The sequence below is a fragment of the Hoplias malabaricus genome, chromosome Y (genome assembly GCF_029633855.1).
Source record: "Hoplias malabaricus isolate fHopMal1 chromosome Y, fHopMal1.hap1, whole genome shotgun sequence".
NCBI lineage: Eukaryota > Metazoa > Chordata > Actinopteri > Characiformes > Erythrinidae > Hoplias > Hoplias malabaricus.
This window is the reverse complement of record NC_089820.1, coordinates 28588133-28608489: the sequence shown is the minus strand read 5'-3', so window position 1 is coordinate 28608489 and position 20357 is coordinate 28588133.

Below are 20357 nucleotides of genomic sequence, written 5' to 3'. Positions count from 1 at the left end.
ACAATTTACACTTCAGACACCAATAAACAACAGTTGTTATTCTCTTACAGCACACCTTTCCAACTTAAAAGATGCTTAGCTTTGGAATGTAAACATCCAGAGAGAACTATGATTGCCCACAATCTTAGACGCTCCCTTTAAGATAAGGGTCTGGATTAGCGTTAGAGTAAGTGTAGGTAAGAGTTAGTGTAAGAGTTAGGTCAAGACTTACTGTTCTCACTCTACCCCTCAGTGTTTGTTTTCATTAAGAATCTCCATGTCTTTTAAGGTGGAGCAGTGTGTGAGTAAGAAGCGACTGTACCTTTTAAGGTGGAGCGGTGTGTGTGTGAGTAAGAAGCGACTGTATCTTTTAAGGTGGAGCGGTGTGTGTGAGTAAGAAGCAACTGTATCTTTTAAGGTGGAGCGGAGGGGTGAGTAAGAAGCGACTGTATCTTTTAAGGTGGAACTGTGTGTGTGAGTAAGAAGCGACTGTATCTTTTAATGTGGAGCGGTGTGTGTGAGTAAGAAGTGACTGTATCTTTTAAGGTGGAGCAGTGAGTGTGAGTAAGAAGTGACTGTATATTTTAAGGTGGAGCGGTGTGTGTGAGTAAGAAGCGACTGTATCTTTTAATGTGGAGCGGTGTGTGTGAGTAAGAAGCGACTGTATCTTTTAAGGTGGAGTGGTGTGTGTGAGTAAAAAGCAACTGTATCTTTTAAGGTGGAGCCATGTGTGTGAGTAAGAAGCGACTGTATCTTTTAAGGTGGAGCGGTGTGTGTGAGTAAGAAGCGACTGTATCTTTTAAGGTGGAGCGGTGTGTGTGAGTAAGAAGCGACTGTATCTTGTTGATGACAAGTGTAAATTGTGTGTAAGTGTTTATTCACTGTTTGAATTCCCACAGAATTTTCCACTTATGGAGCAGGAATAAAGCAAAATCCTTATCTCTTTTAATGCTTTTTAACGTTCAGAGTCTCTCCACCATCCAAAGTCTTAGTGCAATGTCTCCACAAATCCTGAAAACAAACCTGTGTGTGTGTGTGTGTGTGTGTTAGAGTGCAGGGTTTGATCTCAGGTGAATTTATGAATTAATAATTCAGACGTTTTCCTCTTTTACTGTGAATTCTCTGAGGATGCGGATTAGCGACGCCTGGGAGGGACTGAATTTATTTAAACATCAAATTAAAGCAGCTTTCAGAAGCGCACTGTTTAAAATTCAGCACTTTCAGAGTTATTAATAAACACCAGGGATTTTCTCTCCTGTTTATACTGCAGTGGGCAGCCGTCATTTATTATATTTCCAGTTAAAATGGCCATTAAGCGGAAGTCATTTTTCAGAAGCTGCTTCTGAGGAGGTTTTATTTGAGATCCACTTGCGTTTAAGGAAAAGGGAAACGTCTGGAATCTCTTTAAAGAGCCACTGAGAACAACAACCGCGAGAGACCAGGGGCCAACACCGTCACCATCTGGTACACAGCACTTACAGCTTTCATCCTGTGAGCGATCTCACTGTGAGAAACACTGGGCACTGTGGGTCTGAAAGGACGCGGACCTGGGGAGAAGAACCTGAGAAACACACTGAGAGAAATAAGTGAAAAACGACACAAAAGAAGAACATTTGATTTTAAAGAATCTTCTCAGGACAATGAACTGCCCCTGAGCCCAGACCTCAACATCTGTGTGTCACACTGTGTGTGTGTGTGTGTATGTATGAGTGTGTGAGTGACTGTGTGAGTGATTGGGTGAGTGTGAGTGACTGCGTGTGAGTGTGTGAGTGATTGCATGGGTGTGTGAGTGACTGGGTGTGAGTAACTGTGTGTGAGTAATGGGGTGAGTGTGAGGGTGACTGTGTGAGTGACTGGGTGAGTGTGTGAGTGACTGTGTGAGTGAGTGTGTGAGTGACTGCGTGAGTGTGTGAGTGAGTGAGTGTGTGAGAGTGATTGCGTGGGTGTGTGAGTGACTGGGTGAGTGACTGTGTGAGTGATTGGGTAACTGTGTGTGAGTGATTGCGTGGGTGTATGAGTGACTGTGTGAGAGTGTGTGAGTGATGGGGTGAGTGTGAGGGTGACTGTGAGTGTGTGAGTGAGTGTGTGAGTGACTGGGTGACTGTGTGAGTGCATGAGTGACTGTGTGAGTGAGTGTGTGGGTGAATGTGTGAGTGACTGCGTGTTAGTGAGTGACTGTGTGATTGTGTGAGTGACTGAGTGAGTGTGTGAGTGACTGTTTGAGTGACTGGCTGAGTGTGTGAGTGACTGTGAGTGTGTGAGTGACTGCGTGAGTGTGTGAGTGAGTGAGTGTGTGAGTGACTGTGTGTGTGAGTGATTGCGTGGGTGTGTGAGTGATTGCGTGGGTGTGTGAGTGACTGTGTGAGAGTGTGTGAGTGATGGGGTGAGTGTGAGGGTGAGTGTGTGAGTGAGTGTGTGAGAGACTGGGTGACTGTGTGAGTGCGTGAGTGACTGTGTGAGTGATTGTGTGGGTGAATGTGTGAGTGACTGCGAGTGAGTGTGTGAGTGACTGTTTGATTGTGTTAGTGACTGTGAGTGTGTGAGTGACTGAGTGAGTGTGTGAGTGACTGTTTGAGTGACTGGGTGAGTGACTGGGTGAGTGTGTGAGTGAGAGTGTGAGTGACTGTGTGTGTGAGTCACTGGGTGAGTGTGTGAGTGACTGGGTGAGTGTGTGAGTGACTGTTTGAGTGTGTGAGTGACTGTTTGAGTGACTGGGTGAGTGTATGAGTGTGTAAGTGACTGTGTGTGTGTGTGTGTATGAGTGTGTGAGTGACTGTGTGAGTGATTGGGTGAGTGTGAGTGACTGCGTGTGAGTGTGTAAGTGATTGCATGGGTGTGTGAGTGACTGGGTGTGAGTAACTGTGTGAGAGTGTGTGAGTAATGGAGTGAGTGTGAGGGTGACTGGGTGAGTGTGTGAGTGACTGGGTGAGTGTGTGAGTGACTATGTGAGTGACTGGGTGAGTGTGTGAGTGACTGGCTGAGTGTGTGAGTGACTGTGACTGTGTGAGTGAGTGTGTGAGTGATTGCGTGAGTGTGTGAGTGAGTGACTGTGTGTGTGAGTGATTGCGTGGGTGTGTGAGTGACTGGGTGAGTGACTGTGTGAGTGATTGGGTAACTGTGTGTGAGTGATTGCGTGGGTGTGTGAGTGACTGGGTGTGAGTGACTGTGAGAGTGTGTGAGTGATGGGGTGAGTGTGAGGGTGAGTGTGTGAGTGACTGGGTGACTGTGTGAGTGCGTGAGTGACTGTGTGAGTGAGTGTGTGAGTGACTGTGTGGGTGAATGTGTGAGTGACTGCGTGTTAGTGACTGTGCGAGTGAGTGTGTTAGTGACTGTGCGAGTGAGTGTGTGAGTGACTGTGTGATTGTGTGAGTGACTGAGTGAGTGTGTGAGTGACTGGGTGACTGTTTGAGTGTCTATGTGAGTGACTGGGTGAGTGTGTGAGTGACTGGGTGAGTGTGTGAGTGACTGTTTGAGTGTCTAAGTGAGTGACTGGGTGAGTGTGTGAGTGAGAGTGTGAGTGACTGGGTGAGTGTGTGAGTGAGTGACTGTGTGTGTGAGTGATTGCGTGGGTGTGTGAGTGACTGGGTGAGTGACTGTGTGAGTGATTGGGTAACTGTGTGTGAGTGATTGCGTGGGTGTGTGAGTGACTGGGTGTGAGTGACTGTGTGAGAGTGTGTGAGTGATGGGGTGAGTGTGAGGGTGACTGTGTGAGTGACTGGGTGACTGTGTGAGTGCGTGAGTGACTGTGTGTGAGTGACTGTGTGGGTGAATGTGTGAGTGACTGCGTGTTAGTGACTGTGCGAGCGAGTGTGTGAGTGACTGTGTGATTGTGTGAGTGACTGTGTGATTGTGTGAGTGACTGAGTGAGTGTGTGAGTGACTGAGTGAGTGTGTGAGTGACTGTTTGAGTGACAATGTGAGTGACTGTGTGAGTGTGTGAGTGAGAGTGTGAGTGACTGGGTGAGTGTGTGAGTAACTGGGTGAGTGTGTGAGTGACTGAGTGTGTGAGTGACTGTGACTGAGTGTGTGAGTGACTGTGAGTGAGTGTGTGAGTGACTGGGTGAGTGCATGAGTGTGTGAGTGACTATGTGAGTAACTGGGGGAGTGTGTGAGTGACTGGGTGAGTGTGTGTGTGAGTGAGTGTGTGTGTGACACACAGTAGAGTGTGTGAGTAACTGGGTGACTGTGTGAGTGAGTGTGTTTGTGTGAGTAACTGTGTGTGTGAGTGTGTGAGTGACTGTGTGAATGTATGAGTGACTGCGTGTTTGAGTGACTGTGTGACTGACTGGGTGAGTGACTATGTGAGTGTGTGAGTGACTGTGAGTGACTGCGTGTGAGTGTTTGAGTGATTGCATGTGAGTGTGTGAGTGATTGCGTGTGAGTGTGTCAGTGACTGCGTGTGAGTATGTGAATGACTGGGTGCATGTGTGTGAGTGTGTGAGTGACTGTGTGAATGTGTGAGTGACTGTGTGAGTGACTGGGTGACTGTGTGAGTGTGTAAATGACTGAGTGACTGTGTGAGTGACTTTGAATGTGTGAGTGACTGTGTGACTGACTGGGTGAATGTGTGAGTAACTGTGCGTGACTATGTGAATGTGTGAGTGACTGCGTGTGAGTGTGTGAGTGACTGGGTGAGTGTGTGAGTGACTGTGTGAGTGACTGTGTGAATGTGTGAGTGACTGCGTGTGTGATTGACTGGGTGAGTGTGAGTGACTGCGTGTTTGAGTGACTGGGTGAGTGTGTGAGTGACTGTGTGTGAGTGACTGTGTGAGTGACTATGTGAGTGTGTGAGTGAGTGTGTGAGTGACTGCGTGTGAGTGTGTGAGTGATTGCGTGTGAGTGATTGTGTGTAAGTGTGTGAGTGATTGCGTGTGAGTGACTGCGTGTGAGTGACTATGTGAGTGTGTGAGTGACTATGTGACTGTGTGAGTGACTGCATATGTGAGTGACTGGGTGAGTGTGTGAGTGACTCTGTGTGAGTGTGTGAGTGACTGCGTGTGAGTTTGTGAGTGACTGCGTGTGAGTGTGTGAGTGATTGCGTGTGAGTGTGTGAGTGACTGTGTGAGTGACTATGTGACTGTGTGAGTGACTGCGTGTGTGAGTGACTGTGTGTGAGTGTGTGAGTGACTGTGTGTGAGTGTGTGAGTGATTGCGTGTGAGTGTGTGAGTGATTGCGTGTGAGTGTGTGAGTGACTGCGTGTGTGTGTGTGAGTGACTGTGTGAGTGACTATGTGAGTGTGTGAGTGACTGGGTGAGTGTGTGAGTGACTGCATGTGTGAGTGACTGGGTGAGTGTGTGAGTGACTGCGTGTGTGAGTGACTGCATGTGTGAGTGATTGGGTGAGTGTGTGAGTGAATGCGTGTGTGAGTGACTGGGTGAGTGTGAGTGACTGCGTGTGAGTGTCTGAGTGATTGCGTGTGAGTGACTGCGTGTAAGTGTGTGAGTGACTGTGTGAGTGTGTGAGTGACTGCATGTGTGAGTGACTGCATGTGTAAGTGACTGGGTGAGTGTGTGAGTGACTGCGTGTGTGAGTGACTGGGTGAGTGTGTGAGTGACTGCGTGTGTCAGTGTCTGTGTGAGTGACTGGGTGAGTGTGTGTTTGTGTGTTGCTCCGTGGGAGGCTCCGGGCCCACCGTGACCCTGAGCAGGATGAAGCTGTTACGGAGGATGGATGAATTAATGAGTATGAATTCTACAACGAGTATGAATTTAGTTTCTATAAAGCTGATGTAAGTTATTGTATTCTTCTGCATGCTGTGTGTATATCTCCGTGATCAGAATGATGAAAAGAAGGCAATAAATAAGCTGAAATCCCGTGTTCGGCGCGATGTTAAATATGAAACAGCTGTTTTATTTGGTGGCGTTCTCAGAGGAGGCTCAGAACCAGAGCGTTCAGATCATTAATTTCGCTGCTTTGTTCTGAGACAGTGATCAGAGGAGTTGCGCTAATAGATGAAAAGTGGCAGTAGATTGTTCATTTAAATTCATGTCATGCTAATGAAATAAGTTCAGCCGCTAGTTTATGATATTAACTCGACTCCCCGGCCTTATTACAATATTAATGAGCTCTGCGGAGCCAAGTGGAGAGAGGTTCGGAATAATACTGCGCCCCGTTCAACCACATATTTCATCATTTTCCTCTAACAGCGAGACGTCAGAAACCTGCTCCCCTGGATACAACGGGTTTTGTCAGTTGTCATGAAAAGCTCAAAGAGGTGTCGCACAGTCTTACGAACAAACACCGTCAGGAAACCGCAATAACGACTCAGAGCAACTCCAGAAACTCGGAGACTCAAAGGCGAGGAGACACGTCAGACTGGAGAAACAGGGAGGCCTTGCCCTTAAGCGAGGGAATGCCTCACACCCTTCCGGACCCAAAAGAGAAATCTCGAGAGACCATCCACCTGAGACAATCACAGACTCACTGTTTCTCATAGAACTCCCAAACTCTGGAATAACACCCCTGATAGAGATCGGGACTCCGGTAAACTCTCAGTCTTCAATTCTACAGTGAAAACTGTCTCTTCATTTATTGACTGTAACTCTTACCCAGTTCAGGGCGGCGGTGGGTCTGGAGCGTACCCGGAATCACTAGGCGCAAGGCAGAAACACACACTTGGGGGGGGGTCCTTCACAGGCCAACACATACTCATACATTCACTCACACACTCACACCTACGGACACTTTTGAGTCTCCAATCCACCTACCAACATGTGTTTTTGGAGCGTGGGAGGAAACCAGAGCACCCGGAGGAAACCCACGCAGACTCAGAGAGATCACACCACACTCCTCACAGACGGTCACCCGGAGGAAACCCACACAGACACAGAGAGAACACACCACACTCCTCACAGACAGTCACCCGGAGGAAACCCACACAGACACAGGGAGAACACACCACACTCCTCACAGACAGTCACCCAGAGGAAACCCACACAGACACAGGGAGAACACACTACACTCCTCACAGACAGTCACCCGGAGGAAACCCACACAGACACAGAGAGAACACACCACACTCCTCACAGACAGTCACCCGGAGGAAACCCACACAGACACAGAGAGAACACACCACACTCCTCACAGACAGTCACCAGGAGGAAACCCACTCAGACACAGGGAGAACACACCACACTCCTCACAGACAGTCCCCTGGAGGAAACCCACGCAGACACAAGGAGAACACACCACACTCCTCACAGACAGTCACCTGGAACGGGGCTCAATTTATTTATTTATGCTAAAATATGTATTCAATATCATAACTAATTCTGACCCTTCCTCCTCCTCTTCTCTTTTACTTTCTCTCTTTCTTTCTCTCTCTCTCTCTCTCTCTCTCTCTCTCTCTCTCACACACACACACACACACACAGCCCCTCTTTTCATCTTGAAGCTAAGAGGTGTACTGTAGCGTTAATGTTCTCTGTTCAAAGCTGATGTTAAATCTCACCCTGAAACTTTTAACTTAGTAAATTAAAAGATTCTAACACAAAAATCATCAAAACTACAGAGAGATGTTCTAATAAAGGTTCCTCTCATCAGTTTGTCATCAACATCACACTCAGAATCTCCCTCCTGACGATACAAGGAAGCACTAGCATTTTAACTTTATTTTTGTGATGATTTTTTTAATCGATAGACGCTGCTGATATAAATATAACTCCATTGTGTTGATCTTACACTCATTCTTGTATTTTACCTTTAAATATCCATTATTAAACGGAGACACACACTGTAAAAAAATATATATCCGTAAAATTTACAGTAAAAAATTGGCCGTTGGTCACGTTTTTGGCAATTGTTCATTTTACATTTAAGAACTGTTTTGTTTATAGTACTTTTCTGTTAAAAAAACAGATATACACCATAAAAAAACATAGTATTTACATAAAAATAACAAAGAAGCATTGTTTTTCCATAAAATGAACAAGTAAATTGTGTGACAAATGACAGAATGGAGACTGAGATACAGCTGTATTTAGATAAAGCCAAACCACATCCTATTTTCAGCCCTTTAAAGGAGATCTGGGCGCCACCCTCCAGCCCTTGGAGCACAAGCTGATGGTGAAGTCTCGTGTAACAAGGTTAAAACCAGAAGAAATATTCCAAAACCCAAAAATCAGTACAGAGAGATAAACAAGTCCAAAAACAAAAACGGGAATCAGGCAAAAAGTCAGGAAAACAAAACCGCAGCCTGTTCACAAACAGACGTCTCAGAATTACAGAAATCTCTCAGACTGTGCTCTTCAACTATGTGGACACCACAGAGCACTTAAAGGAACACTGTGTAATGTTTTTACCTTAAAATTACAGCTTCAAAATCATTGTGAAGCTTCTCTGACCTATAACAGGGAGAATAGAGCCTCTGTTGTTGCTACTCTTTGCTCAGCGCTGTAGAAACTGGACTATGCAGCTTTTGGAGAAGGGTAGGAAGCCACCCCTTCCCTTCCCCTCCCTGCCAGTATCAGCACAGTGCTTTAAAAGTTACTTGCACTAGGGGGAGCCCCAGGTTTTACCTAGTGTTTGAGTAAAAAACTATGCAGTGTCCTGTGCCGTTGTGAAAGTTGGTGCTGGTGTCACTCTGCGATTACTTCTTTGTTAATATTTAGTTTGAATATTTAAGAGTTATTGTTTCTGGACTTTTGATCCATGTCCTTAATCACAGTCTTTGAGGTCTGCGTGGACGTGACGAGTTTCATTTCCCGAGAGGTGCACATCAGGTCACGCTGCCTACCGCCCAGGTCCAACACAGAAGCTTAAAGGGGTTCAATGCTCTGGAGACAGTGCCCTCTGTTGGCTTGGAGGGGCAGCACCTAGGCTGTATGTAATAGCTGATATAACATCATTCACTGTATTTAATCTCTGTTCGTTTCTGCTGCATTCAGAGTCAGACTTATTAATGATGTTCTATTAAAAGACTGTGGAACCGAGAGCGACACTAGAGTCTTTTCACCTGCAGCGTGTTAAACACGGGTCTCGTTACAGAACCGAGAACAGGGCGTTAGAGCTGTAACACGTCACTGTACTTTTACTCGGTACATGGTTTGTGTTGTTTGTCCACCACTGGAGACTGGTGTGTAGTTATTAATAAAGAACACGTGTCATTTTATTAAAAAAAATCTAAACTGAAGCCATGTGAAAGTGTAGAGTTTATTTGGTGCTGCGTTGGTTCTGAGCTCCATCAGGAAAAAGCTGCAGAAGACTGTGATGGGTTTGTTCTGTTCTTGGGGACAATACTGTGTCCGAGTGAGTGTGGGTTTAGACCAGTTACAGACTGGGATCTCAAGGTTCTCCTGGGACCAGGGTGGTGGGGTTCCCCTGAAAAATATCATGCCAGTGACAATTTTTGGAATAAATTTCAAAAGACTGGAGACAAATAAACAGATACAGATGATTACCTGGATGTAATGAGCATGTTTGATTATTTATAAATGTGTTATTAACCTCTTGTGGTGCTGACAATCTTCACAAATGAAAGAAGAAAATAAAAGCAAAGGAAAATGGACCCTGGACATGGGCCCTGTAACGTAGCCTTAGTTGGATCTTTAATTCTGAGTCTGGCCCAGATCATAGGACATGAGGCTTAAAGTGCCACTGCCATTGTCATTCTGGAGCAGAGTCAGTATCACACACAGACACACACACACAGTGGACTAATGTGATCCAATGCTAATAGCCGAGCGTTACAGCCCTGAAGCCTGTCCAAACAAGATTAACTTCTTCAACATGGAAATGTAATCTAATACCAACATTACAGATCGCTCAAAATCACTTTGCAGGTTTAAGCTGGAGATTACAGCGACGTTAACACGAGGCGGCCGCGCTGTACTCATGTTCTTAATGTGGAGATTTACATGTCTCACTGCTCCGAATAAAACTCACATGTAAAACAAGAGCAGAGTTTCAGCCCCCACTGCAGACCCTCCTCCATCCTCCACAGCCTTCCACCACCTCGACAGGGAAAAGCAAGTGGGTGAAATAGAGTTGAGGCTTTTATACTTTTGAAAAAACATCCTAAGCTTTATATCTGTGTTCTAAGCTGCTTCTAAAGCCCTGTTCGTATTGGATTTATTTCTCAGGGGAACGTCTGTAATCAAAATGTACATGTCTCCTCTGTGATAAAACTCTCAGGGCGAATAGAGTTTCATTCATTCATTCAATCATTCATGGGAACAGACCCTGGAGGGGGCGCCAGTCCTTCACAAGGCAACACACACTCACACCTACGGACACTTTTGAGTCTCCAATCCACCTACCAACGTGTGTTTTTGGAGCGTGGGAGGAAACCGGAGCACCCGGAGGAAACCCACACAGACACAGAGAGAACACACCACACTCCTCACAGACGGTCACCCAGAGGAAACCCACACAGACACAGAGAGAACACACCACACTCCTCACAGACAGTCACCCAGAGGAAACCCACGCAGACACAGGGAGAACACACCACACTCCTCACAGACAGTCACCCGGAGGAAACCCACGCAGACACAGGGAGAACACACCACACTCCTCACAGACAGTCACCCGGAGGAAACCCATGCAGACACAGGGAGAACACACCACACTTCTCACAGACAGTCACCCAGAGGAAACCCACGCAGACACAGAGAGAACACACCACACTCCTCACGGACAGTCACCCAGAGGAAACCCACGCAGACACAGAGAAAACACACCACACTCCTCACAGACAGTCACCCGGAGGAAACCCACACAGACACAGAGAGAACACACCACACTCCTCACAGACAGTCACCCGGAGCGGAACTCGAACCCACAACCTCCAGGTCCCTGGAGCTGTGACAGAGACACTACCTGCTGCTCCACTGCACCAGTTACCAGTCACGGTGGTGCTAACCCCTAGGTCACATTTCTTTTGTATTTTTAATCAGGGAACAGACCAGTACCTTACTCTATATTCACAGTAGATGATAAAGTTGTGTTGATTACATTCGCCCCGTTTCATCTCCAGGACTTTTATTGTGTTCTTTTATTCTCCACAGTTGTATAATGAAAGATTACAGAGATCCCCCTCTCCTTCTGGAGAAGAGAATGTAATGAAGCTTTAGGAACACAACTGGACTCTAACACCACTACTGTACCTTTAAAGATACACTACACTGTTCAGTTATTGACAGGAATCTACCTCTACTGCATCCTCTTTTCTGACACTGTAGTGGTCCGAGCCCCTGCACATGCTTCATTAAAAACCCATAGCATAATCCAGACATATCTGGAATTTCATATCTGTGTGATATGGGTCTAAAAATGATACAAGACTTCAGAGGGCTGTTTGCTTACAGCAGGACTGTATTAACCTGCTGTCACGCCTTCGTCCTGTCATGTCTGTTGTCCCCGGCCATGTGCTTTTAGCACATGGCTATGTTTTGTTTATGTCCTTGTCTCCGCCCTCGTCCCGCCTCCTCGTCCGTGTCATGTGTTAACCCGTCCTCGTTATCTGTCCAGGTGTGTCTCGTTTGTGTCTGTATTTAAGCCCTCTTGTGTCACGTCCTGTTTGTCGTACATTTCTCATTTCACCTTTCACATTTCTCATGTCTAGTCGGTCGTGTTTTCGAGTCTGTCCGTCTGTCTCCACAGTTTCTCCGTGTTTGTTTCCCTAGTCGTTGTTTCGTGTCGTAGTTTCTTTTCCTCTCTCGTTCCTTCGTTTTCTCTTTAGTCTGTCAGTCCCGTTTGCACTGTTTAGCTCCCCTTGTTTAGTTTAGCCTGGTTAGCTCCCTGTTTGTTTTCGTTATGTTAATGTATCTTTGTTTTGTTATTCTCCTTTATTAAAAAGCTGTGTTTTAGCGAGTGCGTCCGCCTCCCTCAATCCGCCCCTCGTTCCTGACACCTGCAGTGTGTGGATGAATTGTTCACGTTTGGCCTCGTTTTAAAGGCCATGTGTTTGTGTGAAGGGGCCGAGGGGGAGGCTTCAGGGAAAATACTTTATCTGCCAGATCTATCCAGAGCAAACTGGCCTGTGATAAATTAGTGATCTGCAAATGTACACAGAAACATGTAGCAATAAATAGTTCTGCCAAATATTAATTCATTCATCATCTGTAACCCTTATCCACTTCAGGGCGGTGGGGGGTCCAGAGTCTACCCGAAATCACTAGGAGCAAGGTGGGAACACACCCTGGAGGGGGCGCCAGTCCTTCATAGGGCAACACACACTCACACATTCACTAACACACTCACACCTACGGACACTTTTGAGTCTCCAATCCATCTACCAACGTGTTTTTTTTGAGTGTGGGAGGAAACCCACGCAAACACAAGGAGAACACACCACACTCCTCACGGACAGTCACCCGGAGGAAACCCACGCAGACACAGGGAGAACACACCACACTCCTCACAGACAGTCACCCGGAGGAAACCCACGCAGACACAGGGAGAACACACCACACTCCTTGCAGACAGTCACCCGGAGGAAACACACGCAGACACAGGGAGAACACACCACACTCCTCACAGACAGTCACCCGGAGGAAACCCACGCAGACACAGGGAGAACACACCACACTCCTCACAGACAGTCACCTGGAGGAAACCCACGCAGTCACAGGGAGAACACACCACACTCCTCACAGACAGTCACCCGGAGGAAACCCACGCAGACACAGGGAGAACACACCACAATCCTCACATACAGTCACCCGGAGGAAACCCACACAGACACAGAGAGAACACACCACACTCCTCACATACAGTCACCCGGAGGAAACCCACACAGACACAGAGAGAACACACCACACTCCTCACATACAGTCACCCGGAGGAAACCCACACAGACACAGAGAGAACACACCACACTCCTCACAGACAGTCACCCGGAGGAATCCCACGCAGACACAGAGAGAACACACCACACTCCTCACAGACAGTCACCTGGAGGAAACCCACGCAGTCACAGGGAGAACACACCACACTCCTCACAGACAGTCACCCGGAGGAAACCCACGCAGACACAGGGAGAACACACCACACTCCTCACAGACAGTCACCCGGAGGAAACCCACGCAGACACAGGGAGAACACACCACACTCCTCACAGACAGTCACCCGGAGGAAACCCACGCAGACACAGAGAGAACACACCACACTCCTCACAGACAGTCACCCGGAGGAAACCCACGCAGACACAGGGAGAACACACCACACTCCTCACAGACAGTCACCCGGAGGAAACCCTTTAGATTTTTTCTATGTCAAATTTAACAGTTTCACTAGTGATAAAATAGCAGGGTACATTAATGAAATAAACATGGATTTCTTTTTCAAAAAATGTAAAACTAAAAGTGTTCACTATGAACTTTGAGAAGAGGGTGATGTGTGTGTGTGTGAGAGAGAGGGAGAGAGTGGAACATAATAAAATAAAACTCAATAATATCAAAGAGAAACAGAGAGACACGCGGTGGAAGATCAAATGCCTCGTCTCCATCGGCTCCGGTGACAGGAAAAATAAACACAACACGCTCATTAGAATGTGCACCTGAGAATATCTCGCTGTGTCAAGCCCAGGGGAACACACACACATACTCACACACACTTGTTTTTAGACCTTGTCACAACATGGGATCAAATCTATGGCCCATATGTGCGATGTACAGTAGTGTGTGAAAGACACACTCATCCAGGGTCTCATCCAGTCACTCACACACTCGCCCAGTCACACACACACACGCACACTCACCCAGTCACTCACACACACTCACCCAGTCACTCACACACACTCACACCTGTGGACAGTTTCACACACTCACCCAGTCACTCACACACACTCACTCAGAGGAAACCCACACAGACACAGAGAGAACAGAGAGATTTTTAAAATAAATTATTTTATGACGTTTTTTTGAAAAGCCCTTTAAAGGAAGAGTGTTTATTGTAACTTATTGCTGTTGTTTCTCCTGCAGTGAGGACATGTTTGTGCTGTAAGTGTCCAAAATACACACACACACACACATGCACACACACACACACGATATCCTGTTGTATCAGCTGTCAGACTGTGGCTACTTCTCAGTATTTATTAACTATACACATATAGAGGCGTGTTAGCACACACACATACACACACACACAAGCACCCCCCCCACCCCCCGCCCCCATTACCCCTGACTCCAATCCTCCTTCATCAAAACACTGTCCCCATTTCACAGTTCTTTATGAAAACTGACTTAACAAGCACTGTGCTTTATATTCCTCTTTTTTATTGGGTGACATCCATCACACTGACGATGCGTGTGAAAGTGTGTGTGGATCCGTCAGTGCGGCGTGTGTGTGTATGTGAGAGTGTGTGATTAATCGGACTCCTGGCCGCTGACTGGCCCATTTTTCAGCGCTGTGTTGTTTGGGACCTGTAGCTGCTGGTACTGGTGCGTTTCCGTTTCACTGTTTATTGATATTCCGTTTCCCTAAATACGATCCAATCCGTCTCACTGTCACCCGCTCGGGGCGAAAGGCCAGAGACACGGGGGAACGAGGGAGAGAAGACGAGGGGAAGACCAGGGGACGATGAAAGTAATACAGCGGGAAAACAAGGAGAAGACAAGAGGATGACACGGGGAACGCTAAAGAAAGACAAGGGGATGGCGGCAGGAATCTGAGAGGAGGGGATGGTGAAGAGACAGTGAGGAGAACGTGAAGGACACAAGAAAAGATGGAGGGGAAGATGAGAGGAACAGAGGGAGGATAAAAGCAAGATGAGAGAAAGAGAAAAAGTAAAGAAGACCTCAAGGGGAACATGAGAGCACCTCGAGGAGGAGGAGTAGACGCTGAAGGATGAGAGATGGAGTGAGATGAGGGGATGAGGAGGGGAAGACGAGAGGAAAATGAGGGGACTATGAGAAGACGGGAAGGCAAGAATGAGAAAATAGGTGAGAGACAAGCGGAAGATACGGGGAGAACAAAAAAAATGAGAAGAGGAAGGGAAAGATGAAAGGAAGACCAGAGGAAGATCAAAGTACACGAGAGGAGCATGGGAGGTAGATGAAAGAAAAGATTAGGTCTGATTAGGATGAAAGAAGTAGGCTGAATGAGCCTGACCTTCCAGCCCTCAGACAGCTCTGCAGGAGAAACCCTCACGCTACAGTGAATGAAGAAAGGAAAATGAGCAGATGAAGAGGAGAAGAGGAGAGGAAGATGGGAAACAGAGAAGTGGTCAAGGGTAAGAGCAGAGGAAAGTCAAGGGAAAAGTGATGGAGCAGGATGAAAAAGATGAAAAAGGCGAGTGGAAGATGAAGGAATATGACAAGAACATGAGAGATAGAAGAAGAAAAGACAAAGAGCACAAACTCAGGCCGTGTCGGACGAGGGCGGTAACTACTGCTGGACGAGCCTGACCTTCCAGACCTCAGACGGCTCTGCAGGTGAAACCCTTACGGTACTGTGATAAATGCTGACCCATGAGCTCAGGAGGACATCAAAAAACTACTGTCACTGAACACAGTCCGCATCAAGAGACGCACCTGAGACTCTATTACACACACACAACACAAACTTTAACTCCAGAAACACCGCTGAGGTCTCTGGACCCCAGCTCAGCTGTAATTGTTGTGTAGAATTAAAACATTACAAGTGTCTTTTTATTCAACAACGAATAACCAGGAAATAACATATTAATGCGCTATGTTCACGAGAGTGAAACGAGTGTGTAGTTTCATTTTAAAACGACACACAGTCAGTGTAAAACAACAGAGGAGAGGGGAAACAACGTAGACACAGAGAGAATTCCTACAGCTCTGTTCAGCTGTTTTCACTCTGTTCTCTTTCTTCTCCGTTTTTACTCAGTGCTCTTATTTCTCCGCGCTCGTTGTGTCTGTTTTGCTGAGTTTAACCTCGTCTTTGTGCTCTCACATAAACACGGGTCCAGCGCTGTGATTGGACAGACTCAGACGAGGGGGCGGGGCCATTCTAAAGTCTCTGCACTTGACGTCAGAAGCGGAGCAGAATCAGAACGACTCGTTTTATCCTGTGTTTCTGACTCAGGCAGCGCACAGTAAACTGACTGGGGTCTTGTTTCACAGTGTGTGGGTTGGTGGGCTCCAGATTCACACTTTAAAAGTCTTATGTAATCCCTGTAACCACTGTGTATTAGAATTTTTAGCCCTGGTATCATCCAGCAACGTATGATCTAGAATATGTGGTTTTTTTGTGTATATTTACACAGGATATATTTCCTGCCGTTACTGAATGTGACCTCCACATACGCCTCTCTTCCAGCTATTTGCGAAAAGAGAATCAAGGGGAGGAAGCAGTTTGCTCCCACGGGTAAACGGCTGCTTATAATGCACTGATAGTGACTGCACAGATTCAGACAGATTAATGACGCCCTGCAGTATTTCTATATTCACGGCCACTGTGTGCATTACTGGAATTAATGGGAGTTAATTGCTACTATCTTTTCATAAAACCAAGCAAAGCAATTTCAAACCGAAAAACCCAGCTTTTGCTTCCCACACTTTCCAGGAGATATTAAACTGTGTTATTAAAAACATCTCTATTTATCAGAGTGGGAGAAAAACACACACAGTTATGAATGAGGGCGCCACTGACCGCACTGTGGACTTCTACAACTACAGACTGTAGCCCATCTGTGGCTTTGATTCTGGTGGTGGATCATTCTCAGCGCTGCAGTGACACTGACGTGGTGGTGGTGTGTTAGTGTGTGTTGTGCTGGTGTAGAGTGGATCAGACACAGCAGTGCTGCTGGAGTTTTAAACCCTGTGTCCACTCTCTGTCCACTCTGTGAGACACTCTTCCCTCGTTGGTCCACCTTGTAGATGTAGAGTCAGAGACAGTAGCTCATCTGTCGCTGCACAGTGTGTGTCGCTCGTCCTCTAGTCCTTCATCAGTGACACAGGACGCTGCCCCATCCTCGCACCTGAGGACAGTGTCATGCACTCTGTCACTCACACGCTCACCCTGTCACTCACACAGTCAACCTGTCACTAACACACTTACCTAGTCACTCACCCTGTCACTCACATTCTCACCCTGTCACTCACACACTCACACCTGTGGACAGTGTAATGCACTCAGCCACTCACATATTCACCCAGTCACTCCCACACTCAACCTGTCACTAACACACTTACCTAGTCACTCACCCTGTCACTCACATACTCACCCAGTCACTCACACACATTCACTCTGTCATTCACTTATTCACCCTTTCACTCACACACTCAACCTGTCACCCACACCTGTGGACAGTGTCATGCACTCACCTAGTCACTCAGCCTGTCATTCAAATTCTCACCCTGTCACTCACACACTCACACCTGTGGACAGTGTCATGCACTCACCCTATCACTCACATACTCACCCAGTAATTCATTCACTCATCCTATCACTCATGCATTCACCCTGTCACTCACATACTCACCCAGTAATTCACTCACTCATCCTATCACTCACACATTCACTCTGTCACTCACACAATCACCCTGTCACTCACACACTCACCCAGTAATTCACTCACTCATCCTATCACTCACACATTCACCCAGTCACTTAGACAATCACACCGTCACTCACATACTCACCAAGTAATTCACTCACTCATCCTATCACTCACACATTCACCCTGTCACTCACACAATCACCCTTTCACTCACACCTGTGCACAGTGTCATGAACTCACCCTGTCCCTCACATATTCAATCTGTCTGTCACTCACTCACCCAGTAATTCACTCACTCGTCCTATTACTCACACATTCACCCTGTCACTCACACACTCACCCAGTAATTCACTCACTCATCCTATCACTCACACATTCACCTTGTCACTCACACAATCACTCTGTCACACACACACTCACTCTGTAATTCACTCACTCATCCTATCTCTCACACATTCACCCAGTCACTCACACAATCACCCTGTCACTCACACAATCACCCTGTCACTCACACACTCACCCAGTAATTCACTCACTCATCCTATCACTTACACATTCACCTTGTCACTCACACCTGTGCACAGTGTCATGAAATCACCCTGTCCCTCACACACTCACCTTGTCACATACATTCACACCTGTGGATATTTTGGAGCCAACAGAGTAAACCCACGCAGACACAGGGAGAACACAGCACACTCCTCACAGACAGAGACTGGAGGAGAGAATCCCACCCAGGACCCTGAGCCCCTGCAGAAAGATAGACTGCATTTACTCCAGTGCTCTCTGTGTATGTGCTACAGAGCCTTCACATTCAGAAATTGACTTTTCTCACTGTTTATTTCTCTCAGATGCATCTAAAAGGCCTTTTAACATTTTACAATATGATGCTTTAAATTACATAAATGAATAAGAGCTGAGATCTCCCTGAAAACAGCTCCATTCTCCACAGAAAAAGCAGCGGCCCGCGTTATTGTGAGCATCCGTATTTTCCTCTTTTCTTTCATTCAATTTGTGTGTATTGATCAGGATCCAGTTTAGCGCCGCGGCGGCGGCTCCACAGCAGCAGAAAGGACTGCTGCAAACACTTTCTGCCAACACAGAAAACGATAAAAGTGTGAAGGAAAGTCCATCCGTTTCACTAACTCCTCTCTCAGCTCCAGAATTATGATCCTTATTGCTCCCCGTAGGTGCAGTAAGAGACTCTAAAGCCTCTAATCTAACCCCGCAGTCATGTCTTAGTGTGTTATCTATTGACAAAAGGGTCCCTCCCCTTGAGAGCCTCCATCTTTGTGGTAGCTGTAAGCCGCAGTTAATAAACACCGAGCTGAAAGCATGTAGCGCTCTGAGAGAATGAAACACTGACTGTGTTTACACACGCCAAGGAGCTGAGTTATGTTCCAAGACTGTGTGTTCACTTTAGACCCAATGTGAACACTGCCACTGATCCCACATTCAGGAATTCAGAATTACTCAAGTCATTTAAAGGGATATATAATACAAAGAAACTATCTTCTTCAGAGCACGTTCATAGCCCCGCCCCCTCGTCTGAGTTTGTCCAATCACAGCACTGTCACCCAGAGGAATCCCACGCAGACACAGGGAGAACACACCACAATCCTCACAGACAGTCACCCAGAGGAATCCCACACAGACACAGAGAGAACACACCACACTCCTCACAGACAGTCACCCCGAGGAAACCCAAACAGACACAGGGAGAACACACCACACTCCTCACAGACAGTCACTCCGAGGAAACCCACACAGACACAGAGAGAACACACCACACTCCTCACAGACAGTCACCCGGAGGAATCCCATGCAGACACAGAGAGAACACACCACACTCCTCACAGACAGTCACCCGGAGGAATCCCACACAGACACAGAGAGAACACACCACACTCCTCACAGACAGTCACCCCGAGGAAACCCAAACAGACACAGAGAGAACACACCACACTCCTCACAGACAGTCACCCAGAGGAATCCCACACAGACACAGAGAGAACACACCACACTCCTCACAGACAGTCACCCAGAGGAATCCCACACAGACACAGAGAGAACACACCACACTCCTCACAGACAGTCACCCGGAGGAATCCCACACAGACACAGGGAGAACACACCACACTCCTCACAGACAGTCACCCGGAGCAGGACTCAAACCCACAACCTGTGGGTTGTCCTCTGTGACAGAGACACTACCTGCTGCTCCACCGTGAAGCCCTAATGTGTTTACAACCTAATTAATAGCCATTAATTAAACACATTGTATATCATTTACAAAGCTTTAAAAGTGTAGTCTTACTCTAAATTACCAAACGGAGAAAAATAAGAATGGAGACGAAAGAGAACTGGGCAAAAATAGCTAAAAACCAGACCTGTCCCTATCCTGCCCTATACCCACTGACTTGCATTTAACACCCAGAGAGGGAAGGGTCCAGTTTAAACTGAGAGTTTACACACACTTTAAGATTCAAAAGGGATTAACTAAACGCACCTGTTACACCTTTGTATTCTCACGGTGTCGATGGATGAATTTTTCAAAGATCAGTGGCAAAGCACAGCAGCCAATCAGAAATTCTTGGCTTTGGTCAAGTGACCAATCAGTAGTCAGCTGTGATCTGCAGAGAGTGACCCATGGTCAGAATCAAACCTGTGTGTGTGTGTGTTTCGTTATTCACAACACGAGCCTGCTCCCTTCTCCTCAAACCTCTGGGGCAGGGCTCAAAGGTCCCGTCTTTCAGGACCAAAAAATGACAAACCGAAACAGACTGTGAAACAGAGCGCGGGGCGTGAATGGAAGCCGGAAGCGTGTGGAGGATTTCGGAGAGGAGACGGAGACCAGCCTGGAAATAAGAATCAAATCAGTTCAATTATATTCCCTTCACTTCAGGTTTATCTGCGTTTATTTGCAGGAAATTGTCCTAAAGGAGCTTTAGTCTGGGTTCCACAG